The 21841-nt window shown below is 47.3% G+C and overlaps 1 protein-coding gene across 6 annotated transcripts in view; it reads right to left on the reverse strand.

The window, feature by feature from the left end:
* Positions 1-17824: 17824 nt before the first annotated feature.
* Mobp (myelin associated oligodendrocyte basic protein) overlaps positions 17825-21841 on the reverse strand; it is a 35598-nt gene continuing 31581 nt past the window's right edge. For all 6 annotated transcript variants that reach the window (XM_075964147.1, XM_075964145.1, XM_075964146.1 and 3 more), the window contains 2 exons: positions 19790-19866; positions 17825-19668 (listed from right to left, as the gene is read on the reverse strand). The gene's annotated coding sequence lies outside the window, so the exon portion shown is untranslated. The remainder of the gene's footprint in view (positions 19669-19789; positions 19867-21841) is intronic.

A 21841-nucleotide genomic window follows, 5' to 3' on the forward strand; every position in this document is an offset into this window, starting at 1 on the left:
GAGGTACACGCAGGGATGGAGGCACACACAGGGATGGAGGCACACACAGGGATGGAGGCACACAGGGATGGAGGCACACACAGGGATGCAGGCACACAAGGATGGAGGTACACACAGGGATGCAGGCACACAGGAATGGAGGCACACACAGGGATGCAGGCACACAGGGATGGAGGCACACAGGGATGGAGGCACACACAGGGATGCAGGCACACAGGGATGGAGGTACACGCAGGGATGGAGGCACACACAGGGATGCAGGCACACAGGGATGGAGGCACACACAGGGATGGAGGCACACACAGGGATGGAGGCACATACAGGGATGGAGGTACACACAAGGATGGAGATGCACACAGGGATGGAGATGCACACAGGGATGAAGGTGCACACAGGGATGGAGGCACACACAGGGATGGAGTCACACTCAGGGATGGAGGCACACACAGGGATAGAGGAACACACAGGGGTGCAAGCACACTCAGGGATGGAGGCACACACAGAGGTCAGGCACAAACACATAGTATCATGAGCACACATAGGGATGCAGACACACATGGATAATGGTGCGACAAGGCTGCTATAATCAGCAATGCTGCAGTAGAATGTGCTCATGAAAGGAATGTAACACTGTTAGAAATTAATCCATTTATCTCATTGACTTGAACATACTCTTTCACAGCGCAACAGTTGTGAATATCAGAACATGTGACGGTCACTGCCAGACAAACAAGATCACTAAAGTCTCATTAGGAAACTCATCCATGGCTGTCCGTAATGTCACTTTGACTGAGCTGTATGCATTGTCAGACCTACAATACACTGAGACTAACTTCAGAGGAATTTCCACATGACTTAGCAATGGGACAAAAAATTCGCTGTGTGGATCAGTCCATGAGGCTCCTGTCACACAAACACAAGTACCTGAGATTGGACCCCAAGAACCCATGGAAAAGCTGGGCACAGCAGCAGGTACCTGCAACCCAGCACTGGCAGGGAGGAGAATTAGGGAATTAGCACATCCCTAGAGTTTGCTATCTAGTCAGCCTAGCTGAATCAATGAGCTCCAGGTTCAGTGAGATTTACTGCTCAAAAAATATGATAGAGAACCATCAAGGAGAATAATTGATGCTGGCTTCACAAATACATACATTCACTCACACACCCTCAAATGCACTTGCAAACTTGTATATAATGCACACAATCATTGTGTGTATGAGCTGTATACACTGTACACAATCATTGTGTGTATGGGTTGTATATACTGTACACAATCATTGTGTGTATGAGCTGTATATACTGTACACAATCATTGTGTGTATGGGTTGTATATACTGTACACAATCATTGTGTGTATGAGCTGTATATACTGTACACAATCATTGTGTGTATGGGTTGTATATACTGTACACAATCATTGTGTGTATGAGCTGTATATACTGTACACAATCATTGTGTGTATGAGCTGTATATACTGTACACGATCATTGTGTGTATGGGTTGTATATACTGTACACAATCATTGTGTGTATGAGCTGTATATACTGTACACAATCATTGTGTGTATGGGTTGTATATACTGTACACGATCATTGTGTGTATGAGCTGTATATACTGTACACAATCATTGTGTGTATGGGTTGTATATACTGTACACAATCATTGTGTGTATGAGCTGTATATACTGTACACAATCATTGTGTGTATGGGTTGTATATACTGTACACAATCATTGTGTGTATGGGTTATATATACTGTACACAATCATTGTGTGTATGGGTTGTATATATTGTACACGATCATTGTGTGTATGGGTTATATATACTGTACACAATCATTGTGTGTATGGGTGGTATATACTGTATACAATTGTTGTGTGTATAGGTTGTATATACTGCACACAATGATTTGTGCAAGGGTTACTTTTGTTATAACAAAATACCAGGCAGAAGCAAATTCATGAAGGGAGGTTTGATTTTAGCTCAAGGTTTGAATAGCTACAGTCAGTCGCGGTGGAGAAGGCATGTTGGCAGAACTGTAACACACCTGACCACATCACATCTGTCATCATGAAGCAGAGAGAGAGATAAACACTAGTTCTCAGCTAGCTTCCTCCTTTGTGTTCAGCCCATGACCCTAGCTCATGGGACATGTCACCCACACCCAGGGTGGATGTTTCCTCCCCAGCTAAACCTTTCAGGAAACACCCTCACGGGCACACCAGGAGGTGTATCTCCTAGGTGACTCCAGATCCAGCCAACCTGACAATGGAGATGAACCTCTGTGTTTGTGCATTTATATCTGGGGCCTGGGCATGCATCTCAGCTGGTAGAGTGCTCCCCTAGCATGCAAGAAGCCCTGGGTTCAGCGGTGGAGCACACCTTTGGTACCAGACTTAGGAGCTGAATGCCGAAAGACCGAAGTCTCAGGTCATCCTCTGCAACAAAGTGAGTTTGAGATCAAATTGGGCACATGCGACTTATATATTATATTAATGAAGCATAGTTGTTGTTGAATGAATTGTCACTATCTTGTATTTTTTCAAATTAATAACTAAATACTTTAGGAACCTTGTGGGGAAAAATTGTACATTTTGTTTCTGAGATAAATGTGCAAAAATGGCTCATCTCTCAACACAACAAAACACAGGAGTAATCAGATTCTTAGAGCTTAGCTTGGATTCCTGTGACATGCATTGTTCGAGATTCTGTTATCTGCAAACATCATCGAAAGCCCATATCCTTCTGCTCCCCACAGAGTTTACTGCTCGGCAGGAAGATTCCATCTTCCGTGCCTGTTGGCAGAGGGGCACGCCCACTCCCACAGAGGGTTCCGTGGGCTGCAGGCATTTGATGTGCTCTCTCCTTGTTGCCAGACAGCAGTCTAGAGGGAAACCCAAAGACAGGACTCAATTGCATTCTCCCCCACTACTGGGAAAACTTTTCATGCTTGTTTGAACACAATGGATCTGCTTCATATTCTTAGAGTGTATTCTCCTTTGGGAAATGCTAATGATGTCCTGATAACATTTACATTCAACACCAGTAAGGAAACCGTAAGTCAATTCTCCTTTTTTTTACATTGTATTCATTTGTATGTGTATAAGTGGTTTGCCTACTACTCTTGTGCCACATGCATGTAGTACCCACAGAAGCCAGAAGGTGGCATCAGATCCCTGGGGCTGAAGTTATGAGTCTGAGAATCAACTCAGAGCCCAGATTACTTTATGTTAGTCTGTGGCATTGGGTTATGAACTTGTGTAGGGTAAATCGACTAGCTACTTTTGATTTCAAGGCTGGATTAATGGCATGTTTACATTTGTCATTAATATATAATAACATTCAAAGGACATATATAAGTTCTGAAACATACATTTGCAGCTGAGAGTTATTACCATGTGACAGTCGCCATTTTAATTAGTCCTATTTAATTCACATTACACTAAGAAAGTCTGAAGTCTTCCAAAGGGCTTAGAATAAAGTGTTCCCAAGTATTCAGTAGCTACAGGTAGAAGGGATTCTGATAGCGTCTCTAATCAAACTGCAGGGAAATCGTTATTGGCTGCATATTGTGAATTGATTTAAAAGGGAGGTAACACATGTGCGTGGCGTGTTGCACTGCAACACCTAATCCACCCGTGCTGTTTTGAGTGTCCCTACAGAAGAGGGTCACACCGAACCACGTGGAACTATTTATTAAAGACAGCACTTGATTGGTCCCTTCCCCTCAAGGGGAAAAGGCCCTGTCCAGTTCTAGAGAGCCTAACCCTCCACAGGTGAGACACTATCCTGCCTGGTGGGCCTCAGTTTCCCTCAACCCCACACAGGAACGAAAAGGGGCTGTCCTGCTGGCTCAGCAGGTGAAGACATCTGTCCTCAAACCTAACACCTTAGTTCAACCCCAGGACACAATGGAGAGAACCAACCCCTGAAACTGGTCCAGGGTCAAGTGAAGTAAATGAGAGGGTAAATAAGTGTGCGCACAGGAGGAGATTGGAGAGTCCCATTTCACAGGTCTAGGGAGATATAAGTAAGGCGCTTGCTCCAGAAATGTGAGGGCCTAAGTTCAGGTCCCCCGCACCTACATAAAAAGCTGGACATGACCTTGCATGCCTGTAACCTCAGCACTGGGAACTGGAACTAGGGACCCTGGAACTCACTGACCAGATGATATAGCCAAAAGGTCATCCCCAGGTTCAGTGAGAGACCCTGCCTCAAAAACTAAGATAGGTCTGGCAAGATGGCCCTGTGAGTGAGGGTGCTTACCACCAAGACTGATGACTTCAGATCCGTCTGTAGGACACACACAGGGGAAGGAGAAAACCAGCACATATGAGCTGTCCTCCTAGCCCACGTGTGTGCACAGAGAATGCGGGATCACATGGAGGGTAAATGTTCCTGACCTGTATGTAAGATATTTGAATGACCTGCTGTCTCTTTTGCCAAATCAGAAACTATTTAAAAGACGTCAATGCGAGGTACTAAGGATCAACCGTCTCCTCATAAAGAAACATCTGGTGTTGGGGCTCCCAAGTCAACTACAAAACGCTCCCCTGGAAAGAGACGCAAGCTTCAAAGACTGAGGCATCAAAGATGGAGAAAGACCCAAGATGAAAGACCAAGACTTTGAAAGCAAATAAACATTTGCTGACAAATTTTCCTCTGTTAAGCCTTCAGTCCTGACACCGCACCTGCTTTACAGCTAACGATATGAGCTCAAAGGAGGGGAAGATTGGCTTGCCAGGCTCCTTGGACTGGATCCCCAGTGTCTCACACGCTGAAACGGAAAGAGAGCCGGGAGAGCAAATTCCACCAAAGCTGTTGCCCTAAGACCTGCGGGCAAACATTTGACTTTAACATTTTATTTTTCGCATCGCATGAGACAGCCTGACTCATAATTATAAATATCCAACTTGTCCTGTCTCTGGGATTCCAACAGTTAACCCAATAGTCCCAGACACTAGAATGTCACCAGCTGAATAGTGATGTCTCTGAGAGCCCTTTCCGTGAAATGGTCTCATTTAATCGAATCTCAAGCAACCAAGGCTGTATCTGATACACTTCACTTGTCTAGTCCTGGGCAGAGAAGCCAGAACACACCGTCCTTTGTCTCTGTGGTCCCGGGGTTGACATGGCAGCCACAGACGAGGACATGCCACTGGACTGGCAATTCCCTTTGTGCAGAAATCTAGTCTGTCAATAGTCCCCAACCCTAGAAACAACTCAGAGAAGCCAGAAACAGACAAGTAACCAATTATGAAAATCAGGTAAACAGCTGTACTCAGTAAATCAGACAAATCTTTGGGGTAGTCAGAAGTGGTGACCCCACGTATCATGGACGAGCCCTGCTTTAAAAGTTTTTCTCAAAAGGGAAACATTTTCTTCCCTCTCCCAATGTGTATGTGTGTGTGCATATATGCATGCATGTACATGTATGTATACATGTGTGTATGTGTGAGTGTGTGTGTACATGTGTGTGTGCATGCATGTGTATGTATGTATCATGTGGATATGGGCCTGAGGTCATCCTTGCTCCTCAGCATAGCATCCATCTTGTTTTGTTTTATAAGCAGGGTCTCTCACCTGCTAGCACTCAGCGAGTAGACTAGCTGCCGTGTGAGCCTCAGGAGCATGTCTGTCTCCACCTCCCCAGAGCCAGGATTCCCAGCATGCAACACGACTGCTAGATTTTGTACATGCGTTCTCCTGCTCTTTGCTGACTGTTGAGCAATGCTGTTCTTGCAGAGAAAGGCACAAATGTCTACTCGTTCCGCATAGACTGTGGTGGTTTGAATGAGAATGCCCCTCGCAGGCTCAGTCCAGTATTTGAACAAGAACGGCCCTCGCAGGCTCAGTCTGGTATTAATGAGACCTTAGTTCCCAGGTGGTGAAGCAAGCAGATGTTTGTTTTCTACAGTTCAGAGGCTGGGGAGTCTAAAAGGCATAGCTGCCATTGCTGCCGGCCTCATGAAGGCCTTTCTGCTTTGCCACACACGGTGGCGTGCCTTGTTCCACAGGCTTACTCCTCTGTTCCTGCCACACCAGCCCAGGAATGGCATCAACCGCCGTGGGCTGGGCCTCCCCCATTGATCACTAATTGAGAAAATGCCTTACAGCTGGATCTCAGGGAGGCATTTCCTCAGCTGGGACTCCTTCCTCTCTGATGACTCTAGCTTGTGTCAAGTTGACACACAACCAGCCAGTACGGTGGGTTGTTGTTGTTTGTTTTGTTTTGTTTTTCGAGACTGGGTTTCTCTGTGTAGCCTTGGCTGTCCTGGTACTCCGGTATTTCAGACTGGCCTTGAACTCATAGGGATCCCCCTCCCTCTGCCTCTAGAGTGCTGGGATTAAAGACTTTTGCCTCCACTGTGCACAGGTCACAGTGTTTATCACAGCAACAGAAAAGCAATGAAGACCAGGGCCCACAACAGACCAAAGCGATGAACACACCACAGTCCATGTGGTGAGCAATGGCACACTGGGGTTACACACAGGAGTACAGGTGGGAGGGGTCACTTAACAACTACTTGATATCACTGAACCCCAGCGTGAGTGGTGACCCGTGAGAGCTGGAAGCGGGGAGCTCACTGCCTGACGAGTTAGATCAGAGAGCCTCAGGCTAGTAGCTCTTCCATCCAGAGCTTGGGCTTCCATATCATTGGGGAGGGGTCTGGTGAAATTCTTTTTATCTTTCTTGAACTTGGGAACTTGTTTACTTAATTCTCAGAGGGCCCCATCCTCCCTCCTGAGAGGAGCTTTTGGCTTCCAAGGCATTTGCTACACAACAAGCCCCTGTTCTTATAAGTGATCCCAGCTCGGATATTTTGTTACAGACACAGAAAGCTGACTAGGATTCTGAGGCGTCTTCATGGCCTCCTCAGTGCTGGTTCTCAAGGCTGACTGAGGGAGGAGGCGAGGGAGACTGGACGGCTCAGGCCCCACCCCCATCCACTCACCCCAGGCTGGCTGCACATCCTCAGCCCACAGCCTTGGCGCTGACTACAGCATTCTTCTTCTGCTTCCTGCAATTGCTCACAATTCTAAATTTTCTGCCAGGACCGAGTGGATCTCAGCCACTGTTTCTGCAACTCTAGCGGTTTTCATTTGCAGAAAGTCAACCAGGGACAGAGCCCAGAGAGCACTTCTCACCCACTACCGCGCTCCACTCCGCAGGAAGCGGCCATGACTACAGGGAGCAGTGAGACCAGGAGGAGCCCCATGTTCTTTTTTTTTTTTCATTTTTTTTTATTGATAAAAGAAGAATAAAGAAAAAAAAAACAAATTTCCACCTCCTCCCAGCCTCCCCTTTCCCTCCCCCTCCTCCCACTCTTCTCCCCCTCCCCCCACTCTTCTCCCCCTCCTCCCACCCCTCTCCCCTTCCCCCCACTCCTCTCCCCCTCCCTCTCCAGTCCAAAGAGCAGTCAGGGTTCCCATAAAACTGAACTCTCTGATCATGACGAACAATGAGGGCTGATGAGACGCCAAGGACAATGGCACGCAGTTTTGATCCTACGCAATCTGCTGGCTTGGTGGGAGCCTAGCCAGTTTGGATGTTCACCTTCCTAGATATGGACGGAGGGGGGAGGACCTAGAGCCCCATGTTCTTGATGCACAGCACAGGCCTTCCTTGTTCCCCTTCTTCTAGGCTCCTCCGACTCTGAGGAGGAAGCTTGGAGGTTTGCGTTCGGCTCCAACTGTAATCCCAGACTCAGCCTCCATTTTTGGAGGCCCCTCCCCTGTGCCCCTCTAACCTTGACCTCTCCCCAGGAAAGGTCAAGACCATTCCCACGGGCTATTTATATGGCTCCCCAGAAAATAAACCTGTGGTTTTCTCTCTTCCTCTTTGGTGGTCACATTGGCGGCTTCCAGTTCCCCTCGGGGCCACCTGGGAGTGCAGATGTCTAATTAAACCTAGATAATTTTTAATCTGGTCTGATTTGGCTTGATTGGGATTATTTTGTGTCAGCGGAGAGGCTCAGTTAGGAAATATTCCTAACACTAACGTCCTGCGGTGCCCTTTGCTAAAACTCCTTTCTGAAGGATGAGCTTCTCACTGGGCATGGAATAAGTCCACTCCACTGGATACGGAGCCTAAGTTGGCCAGCTCGTCTGGGTTTGACCTGTGCCAAGCCACTCTTCCTCAATACCTTGTAACCCTGAGAAAAGTCACTCAGACTCTGTCCTGGTTGTTTCTCTATGACAAGATGCCTGACCAGAGCACCGTGAGGAAGGGTTCATGGCTTGAGGGTGCCATCCAACATGGCAGAGAAAGCGTTGCCGGAGGAGCATCGGGCAACTGTTCCCATTCCTGCAGGCAGGGACCAGAGACGTGGATGCTGGTCCTCAGCTGGCTTCCTCCTTTCTATTCAGGCCAGGTCCCGCCTATGGGATGGCACCACCCACATTCAGGTTTGGCCACAGAAAGTCATTGAAACTGGCTAGTTTAGGTGAGAGATGTGCCAACATTTTGAGAGATCTAAGTCATGTCTGTTGTGCCAGCTTCTCAGAGGCCTCAGGTGACAAAACCACCATTTGTGACCACATGTTTAAGAGTAGCTTGGACTAAGGCAAAGGTGCGGACAGAATTGCCGTGAAGTTGAGGCCAGTCTGGGCTATGGAGTCGGGGTCTGCTCAGTAAAGTGCTTGCTGCAAAAGAATGAGGACCTGAGTTCAGTTCCCAGCACCAAACAAACAGCTAGGTGTGGTGGGGTGTGCGTGTAATCCCTGCGCAGGAGCTATCGAGACAGGAGCAGCCCTGGGGTGCTCCGGCCAGCCCTGGGGCTCTACAGCCAGCCAGTCTAGTCGGGTCTTATCTCAATAAGTAGATGACTTCCGAGGAGCACCACCTGCGGTGACCCGTGGCCTCTGCTAACGCGTGTGCTCACCTGCACTCGCGTTTACACACGAACACCCAAGAATTGACTGGTGTTTCCTACGCTAGTAGATTTCCAGTACAAATTATTCAGCTGAGGGCAATGTAACCCAACCCTAAAGATGCCGATAAGACACTCCAGACTCTAGAGAGCTGAAGACCTGACTCAGGGTGGAATCCTTCCATGTCATGTATGAATCCCACAGCACTGCATACATGAAGCAGGGTGCGGTGGCACAGGACTTAGGAGGTAGAGGGAGGAGGATCAGAAGTTCAAGGTATCCTCCTCCACTACATCATAAATGTGAGGCCAGCCTAAGCTACATAAAACCCTGTTTCAAAAAAAAAACTTAAATTTTTTTATAGGTAGCTCTGTGTTCTTTTTTCCCCTTTTAGTTAATGTAGAAAGTTAGATAATTTAAACTTGAGTTCCATGAACTCATGCATAAGTTATCATGATCCCTTGGGAATTAAAAATAGATATTACACAGACATATAAATACATGCAAGTATATTTGAGTAGAGAATCTAAAGAAAATGCTAAGAGGTTTTTGTTTTGTTTGTGTTTTGTGGTGCTGGGAAATTTGACCTCGGGCTCCCACGCTACCGCTGAGCTGTACTCCCAGCCCTTTTTCCTTTGTTTCTGCTTTGACACGGTTCACGTAGCCCAGGCTTGCTTTAAACTCACTGTGTGATCAAGGGCAGCCTTGAACTCCTGATCCTCCTGCCTCACTTTCTGAGCACTAGGTTCACAGGCCTCGGCCACCACACCAGGCTGGAAGTGGGGACTTCTTGCCCTGTAAGGAAGCTCTGAGCTGACTCTCTTGCAAGAACTGTGCTCAGACAAAGCAAACAAGCATAAGCCCAGCGGGTGAGGTCAGCCTGGACCTCAAGGAACAGCCAACCTATGATCCTTGGTTTCCTCTTCAAGCTCAGTCTAAACGGAGAGGACATGATAAGAATCCTTGATCTACTTGATCAAGCAGTCTGCACCCATCTGCACAAAACTCTGGAGGCCCAAGGCAGAACCGCTATTTCAGACAAAAAACAATAAAAGTTATCATTTGACCCCCACATCTCCATGCATGAGCTGTTGCCTCCAAGTACATACATCCATGCATGTGTGCACATATATATGTATATATGCAGTATGTATGCTTGGGAGATTTTATGGGGAAGAATAAAATAGTGGAGACAGAGAGGCTCTTTCTTCCTAAAATGTAACCACAGAAGGGAAGAAGGTCTGTAGCCCCTGTGTGCCGTAGCCCCTGAGTACCGTGGCCCCTGAGTACCATGGCCCCTGAGTACCGTGGCCCCCGAATGCCATGGCCCCCGAATGCCATGGCCCCTATGGCATCCTCTCCTTTCACTCTCCAGGCAGGAGGGTTCACTCTTTCTGCCTAATCCCTCACCACCTCATGTATCTTCTCTCCTTCCCATTTTCCAGTGCATCAAGACCTCCTGGAGTTGGAGCCAGGCTCACAAAAGAGCTCAAAGCTGCATTTGCCTGCAAAACACCTCCAGCTGCATCCACAGAGACACGGGCTTTGGCAAGAAAGACTGGAGTGCCGAGTTAGCATAAGGCAATCCATCCACAGGCTCTGTGAGAGGATGAACCGCTCTACAGGCCTCTTCTGCTGACCTCAGGTTTTAGGGCTCACGCAGAAGCTGGAAGAATGCTGAGACCACGGAGTGAGGACTCCGAAGCTGTGCCAAGTGAACTCTGGGTAGGCTTCAAAGGGATTGGGATTGCGAATCACTGGGCGATCCCCTCCCATTGGCCTGTCTCTGCCATCTGAGCAGAAGGGCCCTCGACCTGTCTCTGCCCTAGAAGTAGACCGGTTCCTGGCCTGTCCTGGCTCCAGTAATCTTTCATGACCACTAGGTAATATTTTCAAGATGGTTGCCCTTTGTGGAGAGGGAGAACAGGTTTGGAATTTTTTTTTAATTCTAAGATTTTCCAATCTCCTAGGAAATGTCTGAAGGCTCCGATGTGATCATCTCTGCCACTGTCGTTGTTCGAGAGTAGACTGGCAGGGGCAGGGGGAGGCAGGGGAAGCAACTGGCTCAAAGGACCTAACTACTGAAGACGTAACTGGAGGTCCCATCCAGACAGACAGCTCAATCTTCCCAACGTTCATCTGTTGCATCGTGGAGTAAACCTGACCTCAGCCAGCTTCACAAAGGGTGTTGTGAGAGGCATATACGACTCAGTGTTTCTAGGACTTGGATATCATGTGCCTCTCTCCAATCAAAGAAACTTGGCCTTCCAAGTTAGCATCTTCAACTGGTGGTGGAGAGGGATGGGGGGGGGGGGGGGGGGCAAATGACCTTTAATGCGAAGCTGCAACCAGTGCTCCCTCTAGTGGCTGTTTATTCAGGTGCCAAGGTCTTTAGGAAATGGGCTTGAAATCCAGAAAGGCTGTGAAGAAGGGTGGGGAGTGGGCAGTGCTAAATGGTCCTAGGACTGAACCAGCTCCCATTGACTCAGACCCATAGATCAGCACCTCTCTCAAGCCTCTTCAGAGAAGCTTCTTTGACAGTAGATGGTGATTAATACAGAGACCCACATGGGGTAAGATGTTGGTTGATGGATACCAGTATTTATGTCACTGAACACAGAGAAGCTGAGCTGGTACCCGCCAGTAGGAGCTTCATCCCTACTGCGTAACATTCACAGTGCTGGAAGATACTCTACCAGAGGGGAAAGACAGGCATCAGGGTCACCCAGCTACAAGTGACCAGACTGTAAATGACCACCTGGTACAATGGTGGCACAAACATCATGGGAGTAACCGACCGCTTTGTATAATTGGATGTAAGGCCCACTCCAAGAGAAGGAACTCATACCTGATACCCATAAAGTGACCAGGAACCTGAGAGTAGGTTTGTCCCACCCCCGTGACCTACTGTTATTCTGCTAAAGGAACACAGGGATAAATGACTCTTCATCTCACACTATTATACCCATAGATCAGAGTACTGGCCACGTCAGAGGTGTTTCTTCTCAAAGTAGATGGAAACAGAGAGAGAGAGAGAGAGGGAGAGAGAGAGAGAGAGAGAGAGAGAGAGAGAGAGAGAGAGAGAGAGATATTTTGGAGCACTCGGTCCTAAATGGGATGTCTTCTTAAGGCTCCAGAAGCTGTGTGAAGGAGAAAGTGGAAAGATTGTCAGAGCCAGAGGTGACACATGACTCCAAGAAAGCAGTGACTTCCAGATACAGAAGGATTGATGCAGATATAAACTCACAGAGGCTGTGGCAGCATGCCCAAGACTTGCACAGGTTCAAGGGAAAGTGGACATGGGGTCCCTCTCCTAACCAGGAAGCTCTCTGCAGTTGACATCTGGTGTAACAGGGAAAAGCTATTTCCTCCAGGGGAGTGTCACTGGGTCTGTGCACCATACTGTAGGGCAGGTCTTACCAGGAGTAGTCAGCTGGCCAACACAGAGCACACTCATCGGTGGTTTGTGGACTTTTTGTTTTGGTTGGTCTTTTGTTTGATTTTTGTTTTGTGTGTCAATTTTTTTAATTTTGTTTTTGTGGGTTTTTTTTTCTTTTCTTTTCTTTTCTTTCTTTCTTTCTTTTTTTTTTTTTTTTTTGGTTTTTCGAGACAGGGTTTCTCTGTGGCTTTGGAGCCTGTCCTGGAACTAGCTCTTGTAGACCAGGCTGGCCTCGAACTCACAGAGATCCGCCTGTCTCTGCCTCCCGAGTGCTGGGATTAAAGGCGTGTGCCACCACCGCCCGGCTGGTTTTGTATTTTTTAAGAAAGAGGGAAAAAACAGGGTGGATAGGGAGGTGGGGAGAATCTGCAAGGAGTTAGGGAGGGAAAAGCCTGATAAAATATATTGTATAAAAACAAATTTAAAAAGAATGAAAGCTAGGAGGTGGTGGCGCACGCCTTTAATCCCAGCACTCAGGAGGCAGAGGCAGGTGGGTCTCTATGAGTCCAAGGCCAGCCTGGTCTACAGAGTGAATTTCAGAACAACGAGGGCTACACAGAGAAACCCTAGCTCGAGGAAAGAGGAGGAGGAGGAGGAGGAGGAGGAGGAGGAGGAGGAGGAGGAGGAGGAGGAGGAGGAGGAGGAGGAGGAGGAGGAAGAGGAGGAGGCAGCGCCGGGACAGAGAGACTAAACTGAAAATGATGGTGTCCAGGGAAGTCCCAGTCCCAGCAAGGTCGGCCCCGTCCCTGTCATCCCCTCAGCTCCTGACAAATGCTGGCATTCTGCCTGCTTGCCACTCCGAGCAGTTCTCCTCAGGGGGACTGTTTCCACAAGCCACTGCTGGGGTCCACCTTTTCGCTCATGCCCCGCCCCACCCCAGGAACTTCTGGGCTTATTTTAATTGCTATGGCAGGTTTTTTAAAACATAGATCCTAACCTGTATCTTGTTTCCCTAAAATGGCATTTAACAGATTTCCCTCATACACTTATTTCTTATGCCATACAGAGAGGGGGAAAAAGATTTTTGTCTCAGAAAAAAATATTTGCCTCATAATTATAGATGTGTTCTTTCCCAGAAACCCTTAGGTTTGATACACAATTACATAGTTCTCATAAAAAGATGGCTTTATTTCTACCAGGTATTGAAAATAACACACATCTGCCACCTGCACCAGGCCCATCGTTAGAAATGGCTAGGCATTGCCCTGGATGTGGGCCAGAATCTGCCTTTTAAACTAGAATTCCACAACCTCTAGGTCTCCCTGGATCTGCTTTCCTCCTTATGCAGCTCAGAGGTTACTCAGTATCAACCAAGTTTTCATTTTCTTCTCCAAACACCAAGTATTTTACATTGGTGTGATTGCCAGTAACTTCACCAGGTTTATTCATGAACCTCCAGGCAAAAATCTTTATTCAAGTCTGAAGACAGCACAGAATACATGCATTGGTGACGAATAGCAATTAAAGGTAAATCAAAGACGCTGCATTTAATTTCCAATTATTTGGTATGTTTGTCAATGCCCTGGGTTTCTTTTTCTCTGTCTCCAGGAAAAGCCATACAGGCTCAAGTTCCAGCAAGCATGCATGCCAATTAATCCCTGATACAGACACCTGCAGGGTGTCTAACCACAAGAAGGATGTCACCTCACTCCCAAAGGAACATTCATGCAGCAGTGAACAATATCCAAGGTGAAACTTTCAACCTGTAAGTTGTTGTAGCGTACATCTCGCTCAAATGTGTATCCTTTCTTAAAAAGAACAACCGGCTGCTCCTTCTACCTGTGTGGCAAAGGCACAGCGCCAGTTCCGTAGCTATTGTTGCTGATTGTATTATTTGCCTTCTTGCTCTCCTGCTGCCTTCCATAGAAGACTTCAAGACTTGGGACTGGAGAGATGGCTCAGTGGTTAAGAGCACTGGCTGCCCTTCCAGGGTTCGTGGGTGTGATCCCCAGCACCCACATGGTAGCTCACAACTGTCTCTAAGTCTGCTTCTAGGGCATCTGACGCCCTCTTCTGGCATCCATGGGCAGTGCACACAAGTGATGCAGACATCTATGTAGGCAATCTCTCATACATATAAAATAATCTTTAAAAACAAATTGAAAAGAATTGCATCATGACTAAATAAGACAACATGGCCTATAATGAAATAATAATTGGGTGTACCAATAAACCTCGGAGACAAGTCAGTGGAAGGGGGAAATGGTGTCAGTGCTCTCTGTGCTGAGGGGTTCTGTAGCTGGGCTGAGCACGGGAAATACTCAGTTTATTCTACAGAAGCGTTCTTGGTTTTAATTAAACACTACATGATGTCCTATGGGGGAAGAGAGCAATTGGTTCCAGCAAGTAAAATACGTTTAAGAGCCCATGCACAGCTGGGCCGTGATGGCGCACAACTTTAATCCCAGCACTCAGGAGGCAGAGGCAGGCAGATCTCTGTGAGTTCAGGTCCAGCCTAGTCTACAAGAGCTAGTGCCAGGATAGGCTCCAAAGCTACAGAGAAACCCTGTCTCAGAAAACATAAATAATAACAAGCCCATGCACAAGTGTTCTCTATTTAGAGCCCTCCCTCCCTTTGGGTGCACATCACACTTCACTGATCCTGTTGTCCCAAGGGAGACGCCCTCAGCTGCAGGAAGCCTCATCCTCACTCCAGGTGTTTGCTTGTGGCAACCATCCTCAGTTAGCATCATCCTTCTTAGGATCCCCAAGTCACATGAAGCCATGACCGGCTGTGCCTCCTGGAAGTAGGTATTCAGTCCCTCTGCGCTGTCACCACGGGCTGGAGTCTTAGGCACTGTGGGCATCTATCCCAGATTATACAAGGAAATCCTAGCCATTTATAAAACTCCCTGGTTCCTAGCGGGAGACACTCGGGAAGGGCGAGAAGAGACCCTGCTCCTACAGAACATCTCCAGGATGGCTGCAGAATCCCAGTTCTCTCCGTCACACCCATCTTCCTTTCCAGCAAACAAGCCACACCTCATAGCCATCTCTGGGATCAAGTTGGTCCTAAGATGCCTGCCACCTTCTGACGACGTTGCTTTATCAGAATAATACGACTGCATTTGTAAACAGTTGAGTATTAAAAACTCTTCAGAGCACACCGCTCCTCGTGGGCTCGTGACTCCACAGACTTTCCAGCGGATGGTTTGAGGACCACGAGTGCTTTGGGGGAAACCCCCATTGTGCTGACTTTTCCCACATCACAGACTTTCCATTCTCTGGTACCCTAACCAACCTTGCCTTCTTCCAGCATCTGGGATTACAGGTTGATTCTGATTCTCTCCCCTGCCCTGAGATAAGGACTCAGCTGTTCCTCACAGAGAGAATCACTTTAGAATCCAGAGGTGTGGAGTCCGCAAACATCGGTGGCCCATATTCCAAATAGAATTGTGCAAAAATACACAATATTGTAGGGATGGAGTAGATAAAACCTCTAAAAACACATCCATGGGTCTGAGTTAGAAGTGTGTGTCTGTCATCCCAGAGCTCAGGAGGATGAGGCAGGAAGTGTCATGAGTTCAAAGCCAACCTAGACTATTTATCATATTTTGGCTCAAAAGGAAAAATAAGAGGTTCCTGGATCCTACTGGGCATTCCACTCCATCTGTTTCAGTCCCTTTGCCTCAACTTTAGTAAAGAAGTTTACTAACCTAATTTTTCAACTTCTGAGCTACTTTTTTTTCTCATTTTCTCAATTGTTAAGGACCACAAAACGCTGTCTGTCATCCTTCCAAAGCACAGGTGCACATTTCAGTGTTGCCAGCTGCCCCATCCCACCCACAGCTCATAACATCTGTGCTCAGCTATCCTGAAACCAGCTCCACCACACCCAGGTTCTACCAATCTTTAGGTCTCTGTCCCTTTAACACCAATACCAGAAAGGAAAAAAGCTCAGATTCTTAGGCAATCTCTCCAAAAGCCAAGAGCTCAGGACTGAAGAGATGGTTCAGGGGGTAAAGTACCAGCTGCCAAGCCAAATAACCTGAGCTCCATCCCCAGGACTCATAGGGAAGCAACTCCTGCAAGTTGTTCCCTTGCTGCTGCGTGTGCGTGCGTGCGTGCGCGCATGCACACATACACACACACACACATGAGCCCAGACACACTCATACATATTCATGTTCACACTGCAACACTCACACACATCCACACACACACACACACGTATATATGTTCATGTTCACACTGAAACACTCACACACACACACACACACACACACAGTATTTAATAACTTCAAGAGCTCAGAACCTTGAGCATGATGGAGGGCTGGCTTCTTGACTAATAACGATGACAGTAAAGGTGGAACCATAGGTGACCACTGTAGGAGAGCAGAAGGAGGGACTGTTGGCCATGGGGAAGGAAACTGGCGTGAGGTGGAGAGGAAAGGAGCAGGAGGGCCGGGAGCAAATAAGAACAGAGTGTAAGTTACGTGCTGTGTCTCACACATGCATGAAACCATCTCATTACTCTATATTAAAAAGCTATAGAGGCAAAAAATAAAGAATAAAACAAAAGCATAACAATAGTAAACTAGAAACTAGAAACAAATATCATTTTCCAAGTTTAAAAGGAAAATCCTGTGCTGAGTCAGGCAGGTATCTGTGAGCTGGAGGCCAACCTGGTCTATACAGGGAGCCCTGGGCCAGCCAGGGCTCCATAGTGAGACCCTATCAATAATAACAACTCTTTAACCTGTGTCGAATTTCTCCACTGAAGCTCAAAAAAGTGAATTTATCTTATATATCCCAAGTAGCTTTTTTTGGTAGTGACATTATGTATGAAATAATTTATTTTATGTGTACAAGTGTTTTGTCTACACATGTATGTACACCCTGTCTGTAGAGTGTCCGTGGAGGCCAGAAAGGGACGTCAGACACCCAGGACCTGGACTTCTGCATGGTTGTGAGCCACCGTGTGGGTGCTGGGAACTGAACCCAGGTCCTCTGGAAGGGCAGCCAGTGCTCTAACCACTGAGCCATCTCTCCAGCCTATGACTCTGTGTACTATATTCCGCTTTCCTAGCTGTCCACAGGTCAGTAGCCTGTGCTGGTTCACAGTTAAATGATAGTAAAGTGTGGGGCACTGGAGAGCAGTAACCTCTAAGTGAGAGCCGGCCAGGTCACCTCTTCCCGCCGTTCACACTGTGAAACCGTGTCATGGGAATATTTCCATTATGCGAATTAGCAAATGCTATAACCCAGGGCTTCCTATCTGGAGACCCCAACAGCTCCAGGCACATGCCTCAGTTTCTCCCAGAACGTAAGCTTAATGAGCATCCGGGATAAGCTACCATGTGTCAGCCATTGTGGCTATGGATGCCTACTCAAGAAACTGATGAAGAGCAGCTTTTGGAGTTTTATATGTCGCTAGTATTTAATGGGAAGTGTTCCTCAGAATCAATGTTACACAGAAAAACATTACATAACTATCACACTGTGTTTCAGTTTTGATGCCCAAGGCACAAGACGCTCAGTCGACCCCCACCAGCTTCAAGCAATCTCCAGGTAGGTTTGATCCATCCCCAGATTTTATTTCTACAGAAGGCAGACAAAATTTAGCAGTTTCTGGTTATTCACATTAACAGGCTAACATCCAGTGCTGGGCATGGGTTAACACACACTCCAGGTCTTGGGGGTGGCGTGGAGGGGAGGGTGAAACAGCGAGCCCTGGGGATGGAGTCTCGCTTTGCTAAAATCAAGATGGTTTCCTGAATGGGTTGGGGCAAGGCTCACCACAGGGCTACTGTGTGCTCCTATCCCATTCCCGTTCTTCCCAGCCCAGTTACTCAGGAAGGTGATGGCCGTGGGCAGCTCACCGTTAGAACCTGTTCCTCAGAGACGTTATCACCTTAGATGTTCATTTAGCACCCGAGGTTCTGCATGAGTTGTTATGCAGTTAAATTCCTTGCCTTCTCATTGGAGCTTCCACGGGGTTACACTGGAGCGTCCTCGGGGCCACATTGGAGCTTCCACGGGGCCACATTGGAGCTCCCACGGGCCCACAGTGCCCTCCTGTTAGGACGCTGGGACCCTTTGGGTACCCTGGGACAGTATTTGGCCTGCTTCTTCTTGCTGGGGCACAGCATCCTCAGCCATCTCTTCCTTCCTCCTTGCTGTCTTCCTGCCACTCCAGATCCACACCTTGAACACGGGCCCCCCTCCTTGCACTTGAGTCTGAACCTTGCCAGCTCTGGCTGTGAGAATGCAATGGCGGCCTGTGGGGTCTTCAGGCATCTGCCCGTGCTTGGCCAACCAGCTCCCAGCACAAGGTCATTCCTGATGCTCCTCTAGTTCCTACATCACGTTTCCCTCCACCATAACACTGTCCGTTTTACATCCCTCCACATTCACCAACATCCTATTTCCCCTTCCTATCTACCTGTTCCGAAAGGGAAATTTGAGAGCTGTGTTCCAACTGGCTCCCTTTTCTCCCATGTCAGGAGCCATCACAAGCCAAGGACTCTAGCCCAGACCCAAAACAGATTCAAAACAAATGTTTTTGGTGTTTAAGATTTATATAACCAACCATGGAAGCTTCCCAGCTGCTGACAAATTTCCCATTTACTCTCTCCAAACAAATGTTTGTCCAGCAGGTGGTGTTAAACCATTCCTGTGTAACTTTTAGGCTGGGTTATTTCTTCAAGCCAGGAATTATTTCTTATACTTTTATTTCTGAGAGGATTTGTTTTTAATATCTTTGTATTTTGCTGTCATTTTTAAATCCTGTGGCATTATAGAAAAAGTATGAGGTCTTATGACTTCTCCTTGTTGAGCAATAACTAATATAAAACTGTGGGCTGTCAATATTTATGCATAGGATGTCATACTGGGCTTACTGCCTGATGCTTGCTTTGCATAGTCCTGGCTGTGGTTTCTGGATTTTCCTGCTTGACAGGGTCTATCTGACGGATTGACTTTTAACTGCTGGTTAGGACATTATTTGCAGATATCCCAAAACTGATTCTCTCATTCCCCTGTGGGTAGACGTTTTGGTTAGTACATTCTATGTTCCTCTCTTAACTACAAACCTTGATCTTTTAAACAAATTTGTGCATTTCTCTCTTCTCTAAAAGTGTGTAAGTTTTCTCCAGGATGGATGCCTAAAATTATAGTTACTTGGTTAGAGGTTTTAAGATACCCTGCCTTGCTAGTGTCCTGGAGTGCAGTGGTATTATGGCATGTGTTATGACAACGTATAAATTCCATCAGTAGCTTCTGGGACTTTCTTCACATTAATGCCAACACTGGACAGTTTCTCTTTTATATTTGCCATTTGGATAGCTGTGCAACACGAACTTGTTTTGCACATCCCTGAAGACACACGAATCTTCAGCTAGAGGTACCTGAGTCCTGGGCAGAATAAGCAGACATAAATCCGTACTTAGTGACATCGCAGTCATCGTATGTTCAGAACAGCAGGGGCGAAAAGGAAAATCATTTTAAAATAAACAAAGGAAAAGCAGAGTCTCACCATGAGTCGAGAAGATTGATGGCAGACCTCTCATCGGCAGTTATAGAGGGAGGCGGTGGGGTGGTATGGTCAAAGTGCTGAGGGGAGAGAGAAACTGTCAATAGAGTTCTAAATGGGGGCGTTGAGCCCCCAGTTTTCTCCTGGTGGCTGCACCTCTGCATTTCCCATGGGCTGCCTGCATTCTTCAGAAGTGGGTACCCCACTCTCATGAAAGGGATGGGCATGACTGTGAAGGAAGAAGGCGAACCCCTGAACCCTGTGGCCTTTGGTCATTCAATCGATCCCAAGGGTAGGGAGGTCAGTATGAGGGACAAGACCTGTGGACACCCATATCCCAGAAACCAGCTCAACCGGCTCCCGCCAAGCCTTGGAGATGTAGTTTGTTTGTTTCTGGTTCTTATATCTGAGCTTCCTGAGAAGAACATTTCTGAGATTTAAACAAAAGAAGATATGTCAAATAAGACTCAGAGAAAATAGTATAACATAAGGGGTTATAGACAGCTGGCAAGATGGCTCAGAGGGTAAAGGGGCTTGCTACCAAGTCTGTCAAGCAGAGTTTGATCTTGGGTCCCCTGTGATAGAATGAGAAAACTGACTCCTAAAATTTGTTACCTGACCTTCGCATACACATGCACACGTGTGCATGCACACAACACGCACACATACATGCACGCACAAACACACACTAAATCCAAGTTCCAGCTAGATTAGAAACACTGTTTTGGTTTACTGACTGTAGCTGTAGACTTGGTAGACGCAGCCACAAAAGCACAACAGACCAAAGCATTGCTCCCCAGAGAATGAATCTGATAACCTACTTGCCAGCAACTTTCCCACCCAGGAAACAGAGGAACTCAGTTTCTCTGTGTGCATTCCCTCCTTAAGCACAGAACCGCACAGACCCCCATGTCTTGTCTTGCATATGTATGCTCTATTGGGATGAAGAAACAACACGGTCCATGATAATGACAGAACCACAGGGCTGGGCAGTTTCTGGAAGGTCCTGTAATCTGGGTTCTTCACTGAGCGTGTAAATGACTCAAAGGCCACAGGCTGAGCTGATGGGATGACCTCACTGCTTAGTGCCAAGGCCACAGGCTGAGCTGATGGGATGACGTCACTGCTTAGTGCCAAGGCCACAGGCTGAGCTGATGGGATGACCTCACTGCTTAGTGCCAAGGCCACAGGCTGAGCTGATGGGATGACCTCACTGCTTAGTGCCAAGGCCACAGGCTGAGCTGATGGGATGACCTCACTGCTTAGTGCCAAGGTCACAGGCTGAGCTGATGGGATGACCTCACTGCTTAGTGTCAGATTTAGGGAAAACCTGAACCCACTAACTCCAAAGTCATCCCCACTTCCCCATGACACAACATCACAACCTCCATGATGTCCCTTGGAAAGTCAGTCAGCATTTGGATATGCTACACCATTAGACTCTAAGCTCTTTCTTGGTCTACACAACAGCACTGTGGGAAGGCAAGACAATTATCACAATTTCCTTCTACCAGTTAAGAAAGTGAGGGGTTAAAAGCCTCGTACAAAGTCCTGCTGTATCCCGGTTTCATTTCTGCTAATGTGATAGCGTATCTTGATTTAAAGAGGAAGGAAGGAAGGAAGGAAGGAAGGAAGGAAGGAAGGAAGGAAGGAAGGAAGGAAGGAAGGAGGAAACTTTGGGGAAGAAAAGGTTTATTTTGCTCACAATTCCAGGAGATAGTCCATCACTGCAGGAGCTGGAGACAGCTGGTCACACCAAATGCCAAGTCAGGAGGAGCAGAGAGAAATGAACTCAGGCATATTTCTTCTCAGCCAGCTTTCTCCACTCTGGTAGCATTATTTTATTAGCATGCATGGGCAGCCCATATATGGCGGTTCTGTTGATCTTGTCCATGTTGGACAAGTTCATGGTCTAGGTTGATGAGGATGGCTGACCGGGTCTCTTCCTCAACAGGGCACCAGATCTCATTACATATGGTTGTGAGCCACCATATCGTTGCTGGGAATTGAACTCAAGATCTTTGGGATAGCAGGCAGTGCTCTTAACCACTGAAC

Source organism: Microtus pennsylvanicus, chromosome 3 (assembly GCF_037038515.1).
Source record: "Microtus pennsylvanicus isolate mMicPen1 chromosome 3, mMicPen1.hap1, whole genome shotgun sequence".
In the NCBI taxonomy this organism is placed as follows: Eukaryota; Metazoa; Chordata; class Mammalia; order Rodentia; family Cricetidae; genus Microtus; species Microtus pennsylvanicus.